At 40.0% G+C, this 19,408-nt stretch overlaps 1 protein-coding gene across 6 annotated transcripts in view; it reads left to right on the top strand.

Moving 5' to 3' along the window:
* The first annotated feature begins 13,509 nt into the window (after positions 1-13,509).
* Positions 13,510-19,408, top strand: part of LOC108306777 (synuclein alpha interacting protein) — a 154,295-nt gene continuing 148,396 nt past the window's right edge. For 2 of the 6 annotated variants that reach the window (XM_037739725.1, XM_017531857.2), the window contains exons 1-2: positions 13,683-13,757; positions 14,138-14,252. The gene's annotated coding sequence lies outside the window, so the exon portion shown is untranslated. Of the gene's footprint in view, positions 13,593-13,659; positions 13,758-14,137; positions 14,253-14,434; positions 14,604-14,658; positions 14,865-19,408 lie in introns of those variants that run through there. The other 4 variants (XM_017531852.2, XM_017531855.2, XM_017531854.2 and 1 more) reach the window with 4 other exon arrangements.

The following is a 19,408-nucleotide window of genomic DNA, read 5'->3' as shown; positions in this document are numbered from 1 at the left end:
TCAGTAACTTAAATGTCATATACCACCCACCTTAACACAATCCCCTAAATAGCCTGCAGGTTTAATAATGATACAAAAGCAAAAAAGGAAAAACTGAACTGTTTGAAAACTCATGAAGTTTCCTTGGGAAGGAATTCAAAGAAGGTAAAATAAATGAATCCTGTCCACTCGGCTGATTAAAGAGCAGCAATTGTATTGTCAATCCTGCCAGGACTCAAATGGCGCCTCAGAATTTAGAATTAGAGGTACTTGTAATGCTCTTGATTTAGACAAATGGACAATAGACATCTGCCTGAAGGTGAAGAATGGTTTTACTAACTATCTTGTGTGGTAATTGACAGAAGCTGACAATGAAAACAGTAGAGACGTAGGTTAAGAGGTCAGTCATCTACCAAGACCTGTAAGCCTGGAGCATGATTTGAATGTTATACAAGAGCACCAGGGAAGGCTGTGCATATGTGACTGTGGGTATAGAAGGCACCAATCCTGGGTCAGATAATGTATATTGATGCTTCTTCTCATGTCACATGTCAAATCATGCCTCACTGGCTGCTGCCAATTTCATCAGACCCATTGTACACAAGGATGTGTGCAGGGTGAAGGTTTTCACTGGCCCTTGTCCTTAGATCATTAGTTTGTAGTTTGCAATTAGAGAACTGCTTCAACAATAATACAAGTAACCATAATTTTTAAAAAGGAAAGAGTTTAAAAATATATTCAAAGTTGTGTATTATAATTATTAACATATCATTGGAACTAATAGCAAAAACAAAAAAAAACCCTCAAAAACTAGAGACGAACTAAATGCCCAGCAATACACTGAAATATTAATCAGCCACTAAGCAGAATGAGATACAACTGTAAATTTTTGGATGAAAAGATGTCCATAAAATGTCTCAAATCACTACAAATAAAAAGAATTTGTCCAAGTGCAGTGGCTCATGCCTATAATCCCACCACTTTGGGAGGCCAAAGCAGGCAGTTGGCTTGAGTTCAGGAGTTCGAGACCAGCCTGGACAACACGGTGAAACCCTATTTCTACAAAAAATCCAAAAAATTAGCTGGCCATAGTGGCACACACCAGTAAACCCAGCAACTTGGGAGGCTGAGGTGGGAGGATCACCTGAGCCCAGGAAGGTTGAGGCTGCAATGAGTCATGAGCATACCACTACACTCCAGTCTGGGCAACAGAGTGAGACTCTGTCTCAAAAAGAATTAAATTGAGAACAAAATATATATTTTTATTCCATTTTTTACTAAAAAAATTTTTTTTTGATATATGGGAGGAAAAGAATTTGAGAGTATACTGGAGGATGCACTTGAGGAAGAGGTTTGAAAAGAGTAAGGTTTGGATTTTATTTCTTACTGAATATACTTCTTTGCTACTTATATTTTTTGAAATGAGCAGACATTAGTTTATTAATTTTTAAAAATAGCCAATTAATTTCTTATTTAATAAGGGAAAAATGATACAATAGGAAAAAAACAGTATGAAAAGAGCTGAGAGATATGTTTTTTTACAGCCCACTGTATTTTTGTGGGCTGACCACTTGAATTGCTAGGGGTAGTTAATTTTATTGTAATTGCTTAGATTGTGTTTGATTCTATTGGATAACGTAAGATCTATATTTTATCTTTAGAATGCCAATGTGTGTGTGTGTGGCGTGTTTGTGGTTTCTGATAGCATGCTGAGAGAAAGAAAGAAAATATTGAATTATTTTTACTTTTCTTATTTTTGTTCTCCATTTGGGGAGGCCCTTTTTATTCTTTTTTTTTCTTCCTTCATTTCTTTATCTTTTATTACACAATTTTTATTTGTGCTAAAACTGTGTATTAGTCATGAATCTTTTGCTTACAAGAGAAAGAAATCCAGCTCAAACAAGCTTATGGCATAAAAGGGAAGCTGGGTTAAATTTTTTCATGAAGATTTTCTTTCTTTTCTTTTTTTTTTTTTTNTTTTTTTTTTTTTTTTTTTTTTTCTCTTATTGCTGCTTTTGTCTGTATTGCTTTCATTCTCAACCAGGGTGTTCCTTCAGAGTAGCAAAGATGGCAACCATGGCTGCCCCAGGCTTACATCACCCTCTAAGCTAACAAAAAAACTAAGAGAACAAGAAAGACTGCCTCTTTTTCAATAGGTCTAAACAATCCTCTGTCCCTGTGCAAGAAGATGTGAGACCCTGATTGGCTAGTTGTGGTCATGTGCCCATCCCTATAGTGAGGGAGGCAGGTCAAATGTTCAACCAATCTATTACTTGGGGGAAAGAAGAGGTCTCAGAAGAAAAAGATAACAGCTCTTACAAGAAAGGAGAAAGTCTGCTAAATAGGAAAAACAACACATATACACTAAACATGGGATTTTAAGTGCCATGTTTCATAGAAAGAAGTAACAAAGCCACTTTCATTTTCTTGGACTTCCTAAATGTTTGAAAGTTTCCCTGCTTAAGGTTTCTGTAATTTTTTCTAAATATTTCTCACCAGATTAGAAGACATGGTTGCTTTTGTTTTTATTTCCTGTATATCCTGTTATGAGCAAAAAGTCTGCTCTATTTCTCTGGTTTGCCCAACTGGCCTGTCATTTGCCTTTCAATGATTTATCTTAAAAGGAAATTCTGGTAAAATGAAAAATTTTGATTTTTAAAACACCTTATTTGATTATGAGGGAAGAAAATACAGTATTTCAGATAGGGTTTTTGAAAGTCTTGAGCTGGTGAGTTATTGCATAAAAATAACTTATGTTCTTTTTCCTGAGCCAGCAGTCCTTTAAAAAGCAGGTGTTCCGGATACTGGAGATGACAAACAGCTTTATAACTAATGGAAGAAAGAGCAGAGGACAGTGGACTCATCTGCCAAGTGTTAAAGCCAAGAGGAAATATTCCAAAACGGGCTTTTCTGTAACCATCTCATAACAGGGGAAGCCAGAGAATTAATAAAACAGTAAGCGTACAGTCTAGTCACTTTGAAGCCTGACATATTAGCTAGCTTGCTAAGGGCATACATTTATGTAGATCTTTTAAAAGGAAAAGATTTTTCTTTCAGCCAAGAATAAAGATACAATAGTTTTTCTCTGTCTTCAGCTCATTATAAGTATCCTCAACATCTGTTGCCTAGTCTACTTGGAGTGAGACTATTTTTATGAAGTTTGCAGAATGCACACTGGATTCTTAACACACTGTAAAGGCTTATTTCCTGATTATTAAGTTGTTTCAGAGAGAGAAAGAAAAAGAGATGTTAGGTATAGAATTAGAGAATCATGCAGGCTCTCCTGTTTGAAGAAGCACAACAGACCTGAAGGGCAATATATTTTGCAGCCCCTCAGTCACTGAGCTCAAGGATAAAATAGTATTTTGTTTTGTTTTTTTAATATTCCCAGTTTCCTTCTTTTGGAACATCTACAGAGCACATCAGTAATTTCCTTCTAGCATTTATTGATGCGTTTTCTACCAAACATCAATTTTCCCCATTCTGTGTAACTGTCATGTTCATCTGTTACCATTCACATAAACCTATAGCTAGTTAGCCACCTGTTTTCCCCTTTTTCAACAATACTGCCATCTGTTTTGATGGAATGGTTTGGGATGGATGTTTAGGGAGCATGTATGATGTGGGTGATTTTTCACATTCCCAAGAACAGAACTGTCCAATAGAAATACTATATGATTGAAATATGTAATTTTAAGGTTCCTGGTAGCTGAATTTTTAAAAATTAAAAATAACTGGTGAATTTTTACTTTGGAATATTTTATTTAATTTAATATATCCAAATATTATACAATTATTAGTGAGAGCTTTGACATTCTTTTTTTGTAGTAAGACTTTGAAATTCAGTATATCTATTACCTACATAGCATGTCTTAATTTGGACTAGCTATCTTCCAAATGTTCTATGACTACATGTGGCTACTGCATTAAACGGTGCAGCCCTAGAAGGACTCTGTAGGCTATACTTAAATTATCCGTTGTGGACATGTGATCCTTTTACCTAACACTACATAGTTCTGAGTAGTTTAGGATACTGTGAACATAAAATTGTTTTCTTTCAAAAATCCTTGTTTCCTCAAATTTGTACCAAGATTCCAAGTTCTTTTCCCCTAGTCAATCTAGCTGCTAAAGCCATTTCTAAAGTCATGACAGATTATAGAAAACATGGAAAGTGAGAGATGAGGAGAAGTGCTTAAAATTTACAGCTCAGGCCGGGTGCGGTGGCTCAAGCCTGTAATCCCAGCACTTTGGGAGGCCGAGGCGGGTGGATCACGAGGTCAAGCAATCGAGACCATCCTGGTCAACATGGTGAAACCCCATCTCTACTAAAAATACAAAAAATTAGCTGGGCATGGTGGTGTGTGCCTGTAATCCCAGCTACTCAGGAGGCTGAGGCAGGAGAATTGCCTGAGCCCAGGAGTCGGAGGTTGCGGTGAGCCGAGATCGCGCCATTGCACTCCAGCCTGGGTAACATGAGTGAAACTCCGTCTCAAAAAAAAAAAAAAAAAAAAAAATTTACAGCTCATAATTCTTAAATTCTGTATTAGATAATGACTTTTTAAAAAGTATCTACCTGGTTATATGTGATTCTCATAGACTTTTTATCACCTTCATGATTTCTGCTACACCTGAATTGCTCTTACATTTATTTTATGTTCTAGTCTCAATTCTCCAAGGCTTTGGAACAATTAATCTCCTTCTTACCTTGGCTACACATTTCTAATAGCAGTGATTGATCCTTTCACCAGAGAGGATGCCCTAGTAATTTCTACTTTCTCTTTAGACCTGCTTTCTGGGGATGAGCGGTATGTGGTGACACTGATCACACCAAGGCTTTATAAGCACTTTAACATGACAACATTTCCACTTGTGTCTTCTGCATCTATGGTTAATGGTAGTGGTAGTGATGATTGGTTTTGTTTTTGTATGCGTGTGTGCCAGTCCAAGGCGTACATTGCACATGAGCCTCTTTAAAGCCTCCTTAATCATTTAATTATTTGGGAATCACTTTGCACACATTTTTGGCTTCTAGGTGGTTGTTGGATGGACACTCAGCAGTACAAGCTACTTCCCCTACCTGGAACATTCCTCTATTCACTATTCACATCATTAACTTCTTCTGGTTCCTCAAAACTCAGAAGTCTTCCCTAACTGCCCAACAGTGTATTAGAGCCTCTCTTTATTTTCTCCCTAGCTATCTGGTTTTTGTCTTCATCCACTTGGCAACACTGAAATATACACGTTTATTGACTGTTCATAAGGGCAGTCTGTTGTGTCTGTTCTGTTCACCTCAACAGATCCTAAACAATTATCACAGTATCCAGTACATAGCAGGTGCCCAAGAATATTTGCTGAATAAATGCATGACAAAGTACTTTGTATTTTTTCAAGAACTGTGTTTTTCCACTGATAACAAATTAATGACAAACATTTCAAAATCATATTAAAATTGGTCCAGACTTTAAAATACTAATGATGCCCCTCTCATTACAGATGTTTATTTTTGAAAATTCTTCTTCAATGTCTATTCTTGAGTTATGAGTCAAATCATCTTTGGAGGTCTGGGTAGAATGTTAATGCTGTTTACAAACCAAAGTTTAGTATCAAACGAAAAGATCTAAATATTAAAATACCTTAAACTGCCAGAGAACCAATGGCAATAAACATGAACTAAAAGATTTTCCAAATAACATTTCACATACTGTGACTGTAATACAAGTAAGGTTGTGGAAAACTATACACTTACCACATAAGAATATAAGATGTTCTATTATTATGGCTTAAGTGGCAAATAATTCAAGTTCTATTTAATGCCATGATACAAGTGGAGAAATAAAGATATTTATAGCCAGCTAGCCAGCACTCAGCTTCAGGGTCCATATTGCCAATGGATTCACCCATACTCCATAGACATTACAGAGTTTACTTACTTAACAGTAATTATTTTAATATATTTAATTGTGATTTTAAAAAAATATTAGCTTATTTAAGTCTCATAGTCTTTTGAAATAGAGACTATTAGCATCCCATTCCGTAGCTGAGGGAACTAAGGCCTGGTCACCTTAAATAATGTTAAAGATAAAGTAGGGCCAGGTATGGTGCCTCATCTCTGTAATCCCAGCACTTTGGGAGGCTGAGGTAGGCAGATCACTTGAGGCCAGGTGTTCAAGACCAGCCTGACCAACATAGCGAAACCTTGCCTCTACTAAAAATATAAAAATTAGCTGGGCATGGTGGTGTACACCTGTAATCCCAACTGCTTAGGAGACTGAAAGACAAGACTCACTTGAACCCAGGAGGCAGAGGTTGCAGTGAGCTGAGATCATGCCTCTGCACTCCAGCCAGGACAACAGAGTGAGACTCTTTCTCAATAAATGAATGAACAAATAAATAAATAACTGGAGATAAAATAAAAAGTAAATCTAGGGTTTGAACCCAAAATAAGAAGTAAAGCTGGGATGTGACCTTTGGGTTAATATGCTTAAATCCTCTATACTGTAGGGGTAGATTGGACTTTGAATTTAAAAGCATTTATTCCATCAATAATTACTTCCTTTTCTGTTCCTACAAACCACCTTTAAAAACCTCCCCATGATTTACAAGGAACTTTTAAAAAATCAGCCATAGGCTATTTTTTTTTTTTGTCTAATACAATATGTAGTTAACATTTTTCTTGTTTTTCTTCCGAAGATGACCATATGTCCCAAGTCCAGGGAATTGGGTACTGGAAGCTACAGATTTGAGGAAGAAAGTAAAATTCACAAGATAGTCATATTTAAGAAGACTGAAAACCTTACTTCATTTTCAGAACTAGTCTTTCTTCCCAAAAGTTGTTTGGAATTGGGATTTATTCTGGTTTAGAACAGTGGTGATTATAATTACTTAAGTATTCCATTCACTGACAGCTTTCTGCTGCTACTTAGAGGTAATGATTCTAATGTCTTTGTGGGGTTTATCCAAAGAGAACAAGTTTCTGTTCTATTAACTCACTAAAAGCTGCTTAAAGATAAAGCCAGAGACTAAAGTCAGTTATAGCTCTAATCCCCACTGGATCTAAATCCCCCTTTTCCATTTCATAGCCATGTGCATCATCCATAAACTGATCTAATTATTTCCAAATGCATGTCCTTACTCTCACATAGAATAGGTGAGTAAAGAGATAAATTACTTGTATTATAAAGAAACAGAAATTCTGAATCTAACTATATCAGTGGATTAAATCAAGGTAATATCAAAGCACAGATTATATGCTACAGTAAAATTATTATCAAATGAAGAAAGGAGACTTAATAGTTACCTCTAGGCTCAGAAGCAATTAAAAATATAATGCTGTTACAATTGATAAATAATCAGTGGAATGCATTTTCGTTGATTTCACAGTCTGCAACCATGGCAGGTCCACATGCATGTGGCATAGTGTTCGGAAGTTGACCTGCATTTCTCTTCAGATCATTTAACCACACTCAGCTGAGCTGCATTCCTTTTTAAACAACCTAATCAAATTTATTTCAAATATCAAAACCTTCAGTTAGAGATTTAATCTGTGTTTATGCACACGTGTGAAATCTATAGTGTTTAATTGCCTAAGAATACTCCATATTTACAGAATATGAATTTTATAAGACTTCCCAGTTTTTCTGTTTTAAATGAACTTTCTCATTTTTTTCCCGCTGAAAATGGAAATCCCCAGTCAGGGTCAGACTGCCCCATATGATGTCTGGTTTTATGCATGTGGGCCTATAATCAGGGAATCATTCTGGCAAGGAAACTATAGGTGCCCCTCCCTAGGGATCTCTCTCATCCCCTTCTCCCCATCCCCTTACATGGTCTTTGATCTGTGAGATATACCAGTTGTTGAAAGCACCTATTCTAGGCCTGCATCTTAGAAAATATTTCTCTTTTCTATTGCCCAAGTTGAAAAGTAGTAAACCCAGTAGGCAAATTACTATTTGGAAGCCTTTGTTTATTAATTCTATGCTGTAGCATCCACTAGAGGACCTGCCTGCATATTGAATAACTAAGATATTGCTCTACACATATGTCATGTTATGAAAATGAATGTGGTGCCCATTCAGCAAGGGTATGGCATATTCATTTATCGTCAAGATGAATACTCTGATGTAGGAGTGCTATTTATTTCACCAGTAGAGAAAACAAACCTAAAAAAAAAATTCAATAAGTCTGTACAGTTTTAAGGGTTTTAAACACTCCTCAGTTATTAAAATAACCACTTTTCGGTTGAATAACAGATCCGTGATATTAATTTACATCAGTGACTAAAGTAGTTATTAACGAAGATGAAAAAAAGAAATAGTAGAATACAAAGGGGGAAAGGATGGTGTCAAAGAAAAGAACCAGAGAACATTAATTTTATTCATGCTCTTGTAATAGAACACCCTAAATCTGAATATCAGAATGTTTCTGCAGGTTAATTTTCCCTTAGATTTTTATAGGGAAGAATAGACAAGTTACAGGTGGGAGATGGTTTATTTTTTGGGTCGTTTTGTAAACAGGGAAAGTCTAGGTCAGTTAGCTGAAGAGGAAACGTTTATCTTTGTGTCTAGCAAGTTTCAGAGGGACAAACAGTTTTAATCTCAGCTAATCATTCATAAGATAGAGAATGGGAAGTCGAAGCGTCTGTGTCTGGTCTTATCAGCACATCCAGGCAAAAAGGGGAAAGTCTGTGTTTGGCCTGTCGTAGGTAAACAAGAGAGTCATCTCTGAATCTTATGAGGGTTGTGAGAAAGAGTGAGCTGAAAGTTTTATTTAGGTCTCATGGGCAAGGGTGGCTCTTTGGGGTGAGCTATTTCCTGGAACACAAAAAGGCTGAGGGATTTCTCAGTCATCACTGTTTTCTGGAAGCACCAGGCTCAGGTAGATTTTACCACAGTCACTAGAAACCTGATTCAGACTGGAGGCAACAGTAGACAGATAGGGAGATGTGATGTGACCCAAGAGGAGTCATTCAAATACACCTGAAAACTACAAGCCACCTTGGGAGGGCAAAGGCTTTCCAGGAAAAATACCCAGGAAAAAGCGACCTGTTGAAGACAATGTGGGTAGAATCCCTGAGAAAAGCAACCAGTCCACTCGGGGCTCAAGTAGCTGTAGAAATACCACTTTTAAATCAAAATTGAAGGCTTTCAGATGAAGCTGAGTGAGGACAGGCAGAGTCTCTCAGGGCCTAGGTGAAGAGTGAGCCCAAGTCAGCCTCAGTGCTAACCTGCCAAATTCCAGCTGTTGGGTTAAAGTAAGAGTAGTTAAATCCAGTCATGAAGCCTATACATTGCCTGCCTGAATGGAGTTTGGAATTCATAGTTTCTGTCTATATTCCAGCAGCTATACAGATTGATTGTGCCTGCTGATGGTAACTCATTATGGAAGATAAACACAGGGGCAAATCACACGATTCTCAGAAAACGCTTTAGTCCCTTATGGATAGTCTTTCTATATTTTTGCCCCAAAATGCCTCATAACACATGGCAAGACACTCATTTATCTGATTATGTTTTTGCACATGTCTAATAGTTTCTATTCGAAATACTAACAACAAAGCTGCTGATGAATGATGTGTAGGAAAGGGTAAAACAGAGTAATAGGATTAATAGGAATCTCAGGATAATCTCAAGGAATCAGATTAACAATACCTCAGATTTCTTCTACAACAAATCTTTTATTAATGCTGTTATATTATAAGGAGCTAAACTTCCAGATTTGTATTTCATCTTCCTCTGCCATTACAACTATCAGAGTTGCTAAGAAGATGCAAAATACTAACACTTGACCCAAGAAGAGAGAAAAAAAGAAATACTGAAGGAAAAAAATGACTTTTCAAAAGTGAAAAGCAATCACAAAAAACAGATCAGGTGAGGAATGTCAAATTGTTAGTCACACCCAGCTTGAGCACACAAATACACACATGGCAACAAAGATGAACCCTGGACTAAAGAAGAAAAGAAGGGAGGTACATTCAGGGAAGAGGAGGTGGGGAGAAAATGTGAGCATGTCCTAAAACCTGCCAGAAAATTAGGTAACTCCAGGTTTTTCTATAATGATTTCTTTCTTTGTAAAACTCAAAAATGTTCAAAAACTGGGTTCCTAATCATTCTTCATCAAAGTCCACAGTTCTTTACTCCTTTTTCTCTGCAGTTATTTCAGAAATTAAAACTGCTGTAAAATTCATACCTCTCTTCAGCATCCATTTTTATACTTAAGCTCTCTGGCTTTTATGTAAATACCCAGAAAATTTTCTCATGTATTATAATATCTACAGTGAAGTGTAAATGTTCATACTTCCTCATATTATTTACCAAATATTCTAAGGATTATCTACCAAATATGCTAATTATTACCAAATATTCTAGGATTATTCTAATATTGTAAGAATTGTTCTCCTTTGTCCTCTTGTGATTTGGTGGAGTCACACAATTAGTTCTGGCCGATGAGTTGTGAGCAGAAGTGATTTGTGTAACTTTGGAGCCAAAGCATTTAATTCCTAAGAAAAATACTCTAGAGACGTATTTTCCTGACTAAAATTGCCAGCAATATTGTTGTTAGTGGCTCCCCCACTGGGCTGCAATCTTTTTCTTGGGGCAGGGGGTGAGTGGATGAGGTCTCACCCTGTCTCATAAGCTGGAGTACAGTAATGCAATCATAGTTCACTGTAACCCCAAACTCCTGGCCTCAAAGTATCCTCCTGCCATGGTCTCCCAAAGTGTTGAGACTGCAGGCCACCTATACCTGGCTTGGGCTGGAGTCCTAAAGTGAGAAAGACATGAAGCAAAGATGCAGCCCATGTGCAACTGTCCTATAGTGAGAGCAAGGAATATATTTTTATTAATCTATGGATGTTTGGGGTTGTTGTTGCGGGATCCTTTGTTACCACAGCACAACCTAACCTATCCTGACTGATAACACCAAATTTGCATAAATATTTATTCTGATTCTTGATATAAATAACTTATAATTATATTATACAGGGAGAGCCAAGCAAATAAAACAAACTCGGCTCCAGAATAAAAGGACAGCCTGACTTGGCCAATTATAGTTCCCAGCTAGAATCTGAATGACCCAGACTCATCAATGAGAATTTAAAAATCTGAGCTGTTACCACAGATTTGGATGGTTAAGTCAAATCTAAACTAAAAATAGAAAAAATAAGGAACTTTTTCTCTATTTGATCTCAATAGTGTTATGGCAGTTTTATCCAATTTTTGTAGCACAATAAAGATATATTTATAGAAATTGGGTAAAAGGATAGGAGAGGCAGATGTTTAATTGTAACAATTAAATGAACAAATTACTGGCAGCTCTTTGGCAGATGATATACAGTGAAATGCATTTTTGTACTAATTACTTTCAGTAGCTAACTCTTGAGTATAAAAATGTGTTCAGTGTTAAGTAAGGATCCAAATATGAGTAATATGTACTCCTTGTCATCATGATGGGAACTGACAATTGAATAGAAGGGGATAAGAAACAGACAAAGAAGCAGAAGTATCCTAAGTGCTTTAAGAAAAGTATACCCTACGCTGTGGCAGGCATGGGTGCGGTATCCTAAAAATGGGTAAATGGCCCAGTGGTTGTGCTGCTAAGCCATGACTTGGGAATCACTGGCCCATAGAGGCAGCTGCTTGATTAGAAAACCGAATGCAGGAACTGGTTGTCAGTAAGAAGCAACAGGAGGACCACTTCCACACTTTGATATGTCAATTTGTAGTGGATTTGGCAAGGGTATGCACAGGAGAATCAAACCAATAAACAGTCCAAAGGAAAGCAAACACACAGCCTATGTGGGAAAGTGTATATAAGCAAGATTTAAATCACACAGTAAAAACAATCACATGGAAACAATGCTAAATATGTAATCAAAAACATGTTAGAAACAGGAGAAACATAACAAAAGAACTAGAAAAAATAGAGGAAAATATCCGAAACAACAACTCAAAAGATTGCTGTTTTACACTGTGGCATGCTATTCCCTTGGCAATGCAAAAATTGGAAGCTTTATTTCCCAGGACAACCCACTTTCTGTGCCTACAGCACGATCAGGCCCCTTCTTGTCAAATTATTTATACGAATTAACACCTGGCTTGTTGTCAGAGCTAATGAATATTTAGGACAGTTGGAAGGAGACGGCTATGTACAATTCTTCAATAAATGATTAAAATCTGATTTTCAAAAAACAGGGTATCAAAATATTTAAGAGAATGGAAATGAAGTATGTTCTCTGCAGATCATGTCAAGAGTGACACCAATCCCATCTATATCTACTGGATGAAAGCAAGATGTGCTTTTCTCAAAGTTTACACTAGGAAAAAAACAGGCAGTTTTATTTTAACCAGATGTGAACAAATTAAACCCAATATTTTCAAGTATTTTTAGTGCCACATGATGTCATTCAATTTTATATTTTCTACTGGGGGATAATGTGTATTTTTAAAATTGTGAAGCCACTTTCCATGTATGTATTGAAGTCTTACACACGATAAATTACAATAAACAAATTACAACACCACAGGACATGCTCTTGGCTGTTTATGTCAAAAGCCGAGAAAGAAATTTAGGTTTGCAGTAGGAAATGGAATTAGACACATGTGAAATGTCCTCTGCTGGCATGCAAGGTATTCCTCATTTCAATGAGGGTCCTGGTCCGAACAGGTCCAGGGCAAGCATGACTCCGGCTATGTCCTCCTAGTACAGAGCAGCCTGTGGACTCCACAAAGACTCTGGGCAGTCCTAGGCTAGTTACCCAGGAAACCCCAGCTTTAAACAACCAGATCCTTCCTTTTTTTTTTTTTTTTTTTTATTGTAACAAGATCACACAACCCCCTTGCCAGTACCCAGATAGTGCCAGGTGTCCTAGGATCTTGGCGCCGTTCTTGTCCTCTAGAACTGACAAGGGAACGAGGGTGCCTCTAAACTGACCAAGACTAACTTCCTCGACCTTTTCTCTGGGGCAGCGTCAGGTAAGCAGCCATACCCTGGAACAAGAGTGTGGTCCTCAGTGGCTTTGCTGAGTGAACTTCTCCGAGTCATCTCGCCTGGGAAAGAGATTTCTCAAAGACCATTTAAAGCTTTCCAGAGGGCAACAGCGAGACAGTTGTGAGCCAAGGTTACCATCAATGCTTCCACTCCGCCTGATTTCATTTCGGAAATAAGGAAAGAAGCAGTCACCACTGCAGGCGTTGCTGACGCCTCATCCAGCAGCCTCCCAGCCCCAATCCCTCCACAATTAAGAGACAATAAAAGTTAACGTTACTGTAGTGCCATTAGTACATTGACACGTCGTTGGATTAAAAAGTCTTTATTTCAGCCCAACATCTCCATCCACCCACACTTGAGCACAGAACATTCCAGGCAGGCAAAGCCACCCTTGCCATTCTCTCCTTGGCCACGTCCTCAAGGGTGGGCGAGCTTCGGGGGGAGGGCTGGGCGTTGGAGACTCCGTGCCAACGCAAAACGCTCTGCCAAAAGGCTTCTCAGACACGAGTTTCCCAGGGCCATGCCCACCTTCCGCTCCCCGCCTCCCCGAGTCTCTTTCCCCGGTTTAAGCTGGAACCCTGAAATAGTCTGGGGACCAATGAGGTGGCAGCGGTTGACGCTTGGACACAGTGAGGGGGCGATTTCCAGGGGGAGAGACCGCGAAGCAAGGGAGGGCGACAGGAGGAGAAAAGTGGGAAGCGGGGACAAAAAGTAGGCGGGGAGGAGAGGAGAGCCCCAGTTGGGGAAAAGCAACGGCAGTCGAGGTGAAAGAGCCAAAGGTGAAGAAAGAGCAGGTTCGTGGACAGGAGCTGGCGGGCGGGCCGGGGAATCCCTGGTGAGGAAGCGGCGAGGGAGGGGCGTGGGCCAGGCCGGGCCGGGGCGCCGCGGGGAGGGTCGCTGTCAGTCAGGCCAAGCTGGGCTCGCTGGCCGGGGGGCGGCCGCAGGGGCGCAGCGCAGCGCAGCTTGAGGGCGCGGCGGCCCCGCCAGCCTCCGCAGCGGCAGTGCTGGCCGCGCCCCCGTCCCCGGCCGGGCGCCCGCGCTGCATTTCGCGTTCCCCCGCGCCGGCTCCGGGCCGCGGCCGCCCAGGCTGTCCCCGCCCGCGCGCGCCCGTTGGGGGGCCCGGGGAGCTGCGCCCGCGGCCGGGCCGCATTGTGACGTAGCGGGGCCGCGGCAGCGCCTCCGCGCCCGCCAGTTCTCTGCGAGGCTGTTCTGCTCCCGCCGCCGCGGTCCGTCTGTCGGTCCGTCAGTCCCTTCGCGCTCCGGAGCCGCCGGCGCGCCGGGCGTCCCGGGTGAGTCCAGGTCCCGGGCGGACGCCGCGGGGAGGCGGGGGACGGGGGGCGGGCGGCTCAGCCTTTCCAAGTTTGCACCAGGCGACCCCGGCGGGTGTCGCCCCAGCTCCCCAAGCCCTGGGCCCCCTTTGTGCCGCGAGTCTCTGCAGAAACGGTTTGGGGGGAGGTCTCTATAGTAACAGTGGTGGCGGCAGCGGCTGCTTTCCTGGGGAGAGAGGGAAACAACCCCCGCCTTGGTTTCCAAAGGATTGTTCTTTTCATTTGCCCGCTTCGTGTAGTTCTTATTCTTGCTGCCACCCGGGATCGCATCGCAGGGAGGGATGGGCAGTGCCGCGGCTCGGAAGAGCTGAGGTAAGGAGGGGCGAAGTGATAGCAATAGCGACGGTACTAACAACGGTAATAATAGCTGCAGGAGAGGGACGTGTGGTGTTGCCGCCGCCCAAGGGGAGCCCCGCGCCCATCAGCACCGGCACTCCTGCTGCCTTGTGCAGCCCGGGCTCCACCAGCCTCCCTCCAGTGCTGTCCTGCGTCCCAGGCTGGTCCGCTTCAATTTCAGCAGGGAATGTTACTCTCTTGGCCTTCTTTCTTGGCGATGACTTTCATCTGCAGGTGGTAAGTGGGGTGAACCCAATTTTGGCTGTTGTCAAAGGCCACGTTTTGTTTATTTCATTTTTATGAAAAGAAAAGAGGGAAAATTATGAGCCATTACTGGCAGCCATACAGTTTCCACAGGAAATACTAGCATTCTTTGAGGAACACGCTACTGCTTGCAGCGAAGAAAGTCTTAGGAAACAAAAAGGCAACAGCATTGTTGCTCATTTTCAATGGACCGCTAGGAAGGGAGAACCGTGTTGTTTTTTTCCTGTGGGAACGTTGCTTTCCTTGGGAAAGTTAATTAAGGAAGCATTACTGTCGGTGCTCCTTTTCACTTGCTGGAGGCAGGGTCCCATTCCTCTTGGCTGTTACTGACAAGTGCCCATCAAAGAGCCCGGTGGACGGGAGAACTGCTGCAGGACGGTCTCGCCACACACCACGTGCGGTGGAGCCTGGCCAGGGTGCAGTTTGCAAAATGAAATAAGGGCTGTCTGGGGAGGTTTATGAGGATTACATGTGTGCAGACTATGTCAGTTCTCCAAGGTGTCACTCTAAACACGTAATTTTTAAGCACTACTTTCGTTGCTGAATCTGCAGGAAGGGAAAACCCTATTTTTCTTTTATGGAGCAGATATCCCAGTTGGGAATGGGTTGAAATCTGTATTTCATTTGTACATATTGAAAATTTAAAAGGCAAAGAACAAGGTGTAGGAAAGCAGTATGCTAATGTGCACACATCTGGGAGAGAAAGTATATTGGCTGATTCTGATGCATCTCAATGTTAAATTACATTCAGCATGGTTAGAGTACAAGGAGGCACCTTTAAGGAGTTCTTAAGACTATTTGAAAGGTGCAGTGTTTTGGTACTGATCGCGGAAGTCTCTCTGGAAAGGGAGTATTAACTGAGGATTACCCGTAACTAAATATGTATGCATTAACAGGTCTGGAATCAGAAAGTAAAAGATGGTGCTTCTCTTAAGGATCGTGTTTAGTCATGTCAGTTAAAATATAGCATGGGATTTTGAAAAGAAGTGGCATAATTTTGAATATAAATTTCATTTTCTCCGTACCAAGCATTTCATCAAGAAAGGTTACAGATTGTAAATTTGAAATGATGCTGCATTCATTAATTTGACGGTTACCATTTGTTGACATTCAAAAGGAAGTGACTAAAGCAAATGCATTTCTCTGTCTACTCTGTCACAACTTTGCTAATACCAGACAGTTGTTCTGGTGCAGGTGTACAGTAGAAGTGCAAGCCAAGAAACTTTGTGTGTGCTATTGTTTTGGAAGAAATTGTAGCTGTTCTTTACTGCTCTTAGGGGAAACCCACGCAAACATCTAATACAAACAAATGATCTTTGATATTATCACAAAAAGCCTGGAGCTGTTTTTCTTGCCAGATTTAAGTCATTTCTTGTCAAAAGAGGAAATCTCCCAAGGAGCAGGTGCATCATTATAAGAAACACAAGGGAATTTCTCTTTTAAATGCAAAATCTAATTGAATAGCAACGAGAGAATCAGTAACACTCTTAGAATAGAAGCTTTGTCTTTGGCAGTTTGTCAGGTTACAGTTGCAAACCACATAGGAGAAATATGTGTCTTGGGAGAAAAATGATATTCTGGTGAAAATAAAATAGTTGCTTCTGTGAAACATTTACCCTTACATACTTATTTCCTTGTGCCCCTTTGATTTCTATGCAGATTCACTTGCAGGAAGTCATTTATGCAAAATGAATCAGTAAGTTGGTTTCTAATATATATACTATGCATGATTTTGCACTTTATACATTAGGTAACTAGATTTTGTATTTTATGGTTTGAATCTTATCAGCTCTTTTTTACATTTTAAAAATTGATCAAAATATGATTAATGATTAAAATATTTTTAATTGGTATGACTGATAGCTGGGCCCTGGGAAAGTACTAATTGATTCCTAAATAGTTATTGTGCATTTACTTTGTGCCTATGTGTCATATAGCAACATAAAATGTATAGTGTTTTCACAAGGAACATGTTCATGGGAAATAGGACCCATGAAAAATTAAATGATATAAAACAGGGAAGAACACATTTCATAATTGAGTGCCCAAGACACTAAATAGTAATTGAAAAGGAATTCTGAGGAAAGAGTGACAAAATCAGCTTAGATGTTATATCAGTTATTCATCATTGGATAACAAATCCCCACAAAATGCAGTTACTTAAAATTGCTACTTAGCTCATGATTCTGGTGGTCAGCAATTTTAGCTGGGCTCAGTGAGGTGGTTTTCTGCTATTCTTAGTTAGGTGCGCTCAGACATTTTCAGTCTGCTGGTGGTATAATTTTGAATGGCTTTACTCATATGTCTGGCAGTTATCAGACTGTTGGCTAGGGTAACATAATTGGTGGCTGGGATACGTACCGCCCATTCTCCAGCGTACTCACCTGAGCTTCTTTACGTAGCAAATCAAACAGTGTTATAAGAGCTGCAAAAGAACAACCTGCAATGCAAAAGCAAGGTTAAAGCCTCAGCTTGAATCACATTAGCTATTCTCCCATTCGCCACTCTCCCATTCACCATATCAAATCAGGAGGTTATCCCAGATTCAAGGGGTATAGAAAGAGTCCAGTTATAATGAGAGGGATGTGCAAAAAATTTGAGCCAGTTTTTTATGATATACTACATGTTTGAGGATACTTGTGTCTAGCAGATGTTTTCTGCTGGAAATAATATGTTAGGAGGAGTATTGGAGCCTGCTTAGCAATAGCCCAGGATTTAGGTTAAGGAGTTGTCCAGTAAATTTTTGTTCTGTAAACCACAGGTAAGGAAGTGTGACACAATGATAATAAAATTTTGCCCCTATCCTTCCGGCAGTGGTGTTATGGTTTGGAGACAGAAGGCTGGTGGCAGAGTAAGCTGAGCATTGTTGAAAGTTGATGGCTTTGACAAAAATGGAGGTAGGAAAAATGGAAAGGGATCAGTCTGGGAGATCCCATATTTAGGATGAGGTGACTGATTATAGGGGGTTAGTAAAAGCAAAAAGTCAAAGTCATTCTGAGATTTTAAAAAGCTTAAGTGACAGAATGATTGTGCTTTTGTGAGAAATAGAAAATCAATAAGTGATTTATTTGGGGGCAGGAGAAAAATTCAATTCCAGAAAGGTTGATTAAAAGAGATAAATTGAAGGTGAAAGTACTTTATAAGCTGCAGAGTAGGCTATGAATGTTAGCTATTGTTTAGTGTTTAAACCACGGTGCACCATTGTATATAGTTAAGTTTCTTTAGGTGTATAGCAACAGGAAACAAAATACAACATCAGGGATTCCCTGAGATGTCAAAGGAAAGTCAGAACCACTACTCTCAGGATGGAAACAGAACTTACCTAGAGAGTAGAATTGATGTTCTTTCTCCAAGGCACAACTGGAGGTCAGCTCTTAGAATGCTCTGCCCTTAACGTAAGCATACCAGGCAAGAGAATACCTTTGACTTAGTTTGAGTGATATGCACACTCCTGAGCCAGTAGCACTAACTGGCAGCCACACCAGGGCAGAGCACAATGCAGAGTGGGCAGGTTCGCCCCCGAAGGACACTGGAGCACTGCTATCAAAAGTGGAGATGGACACAGGGTGGCAAGACCAACAAATGCTCACCACAGATAAACACTTAAAGATTTATTTAGGCCTAGCCATAGGGAATCAAGAGGTAACAAGGCAGGAGGTGACAATTTTGGCATATTTTCATAGAGTATAGGTGAATGAATAACAGTTGAACCCATGCTATTGGTGGAGTTTTCTTGTGGAAAGTAAAGAAAGAAAAGAGGGTCTGGCACAATGCCTCATCCAGACTCCTTCATAAACGTTAATGGATGTTTTATTAGAAGGGAGAAGAATTCTAAACATGTTCTATTCTGTCTTTCACCTAAAAGCTCATGCAAGGTGCTGTTTCATCAGCCTCATTTTATGGCCAGACTGAAATTCAGGTGGTGCCCTTACCACCAATTGCAGCTGTTGGGCCAGACAGAAACACCTGGCCTCTCCAACTTCACACAATTAGTCTGAACAGCATACACAGCTGCTCTTTATGGAATGAACTTGGATGAACCATCTCAAACTGAAGAATACGCTTTTATCATTTTTATTGCACACATCTAAAAACCCTGAAGATACTCAATAAATGTTAATTGAATGAGTGGATGTGCCATTATCTGGTGCAGTAACATTTTTTTAAAACGGTCTTGTCTGGCTTTTCATTATTAAGTGTAGAGTTTGCCATAAAGTCCCTAAGTGCCTTTTGTAGACTTAATGTTTTAAGGTACTCTTGTCACAGTAATATAGGTTTTTTAAATCCACTACTCATAAAAATATTTTCTTTCCTTTATTGAAACACAGCTGTCTTTAATCCTTGTGTTTTTCAGGATACTTGGTTGCAAATCACAGAAATTTGTTTATGCTTGTTCAAGTAGAAAAGGACATATACTGGCTCCTGTAAAGGAAAAGTTCAGAAAGGATCCAATTCTGATTTCCTCTTTTCCTCATGGTGGCAAAATTTTCATCTGCAGCTTTAGGCTTAACCCCTGA

Source organism: Cebus imitator, unplaced genomic scaffold, assembly GCF_001604975.1.
Source record: "Cebus imitator isolate Cc_AM_T3 unplaced genomic scaffold, Cebus_imitator-1.0 Scaffold74, whole genome shotgun sequence".
Lineage (NCBI taxonomy): Eukaryota > Metazoa > Chordata > Mammalia > Primates > Cebidae > Cebus > Cebus imitator.
Note: the sequence above shows the minus strand (reverse complement) of the source record. Positions and strands in the feature narration are given on the sequence as shown.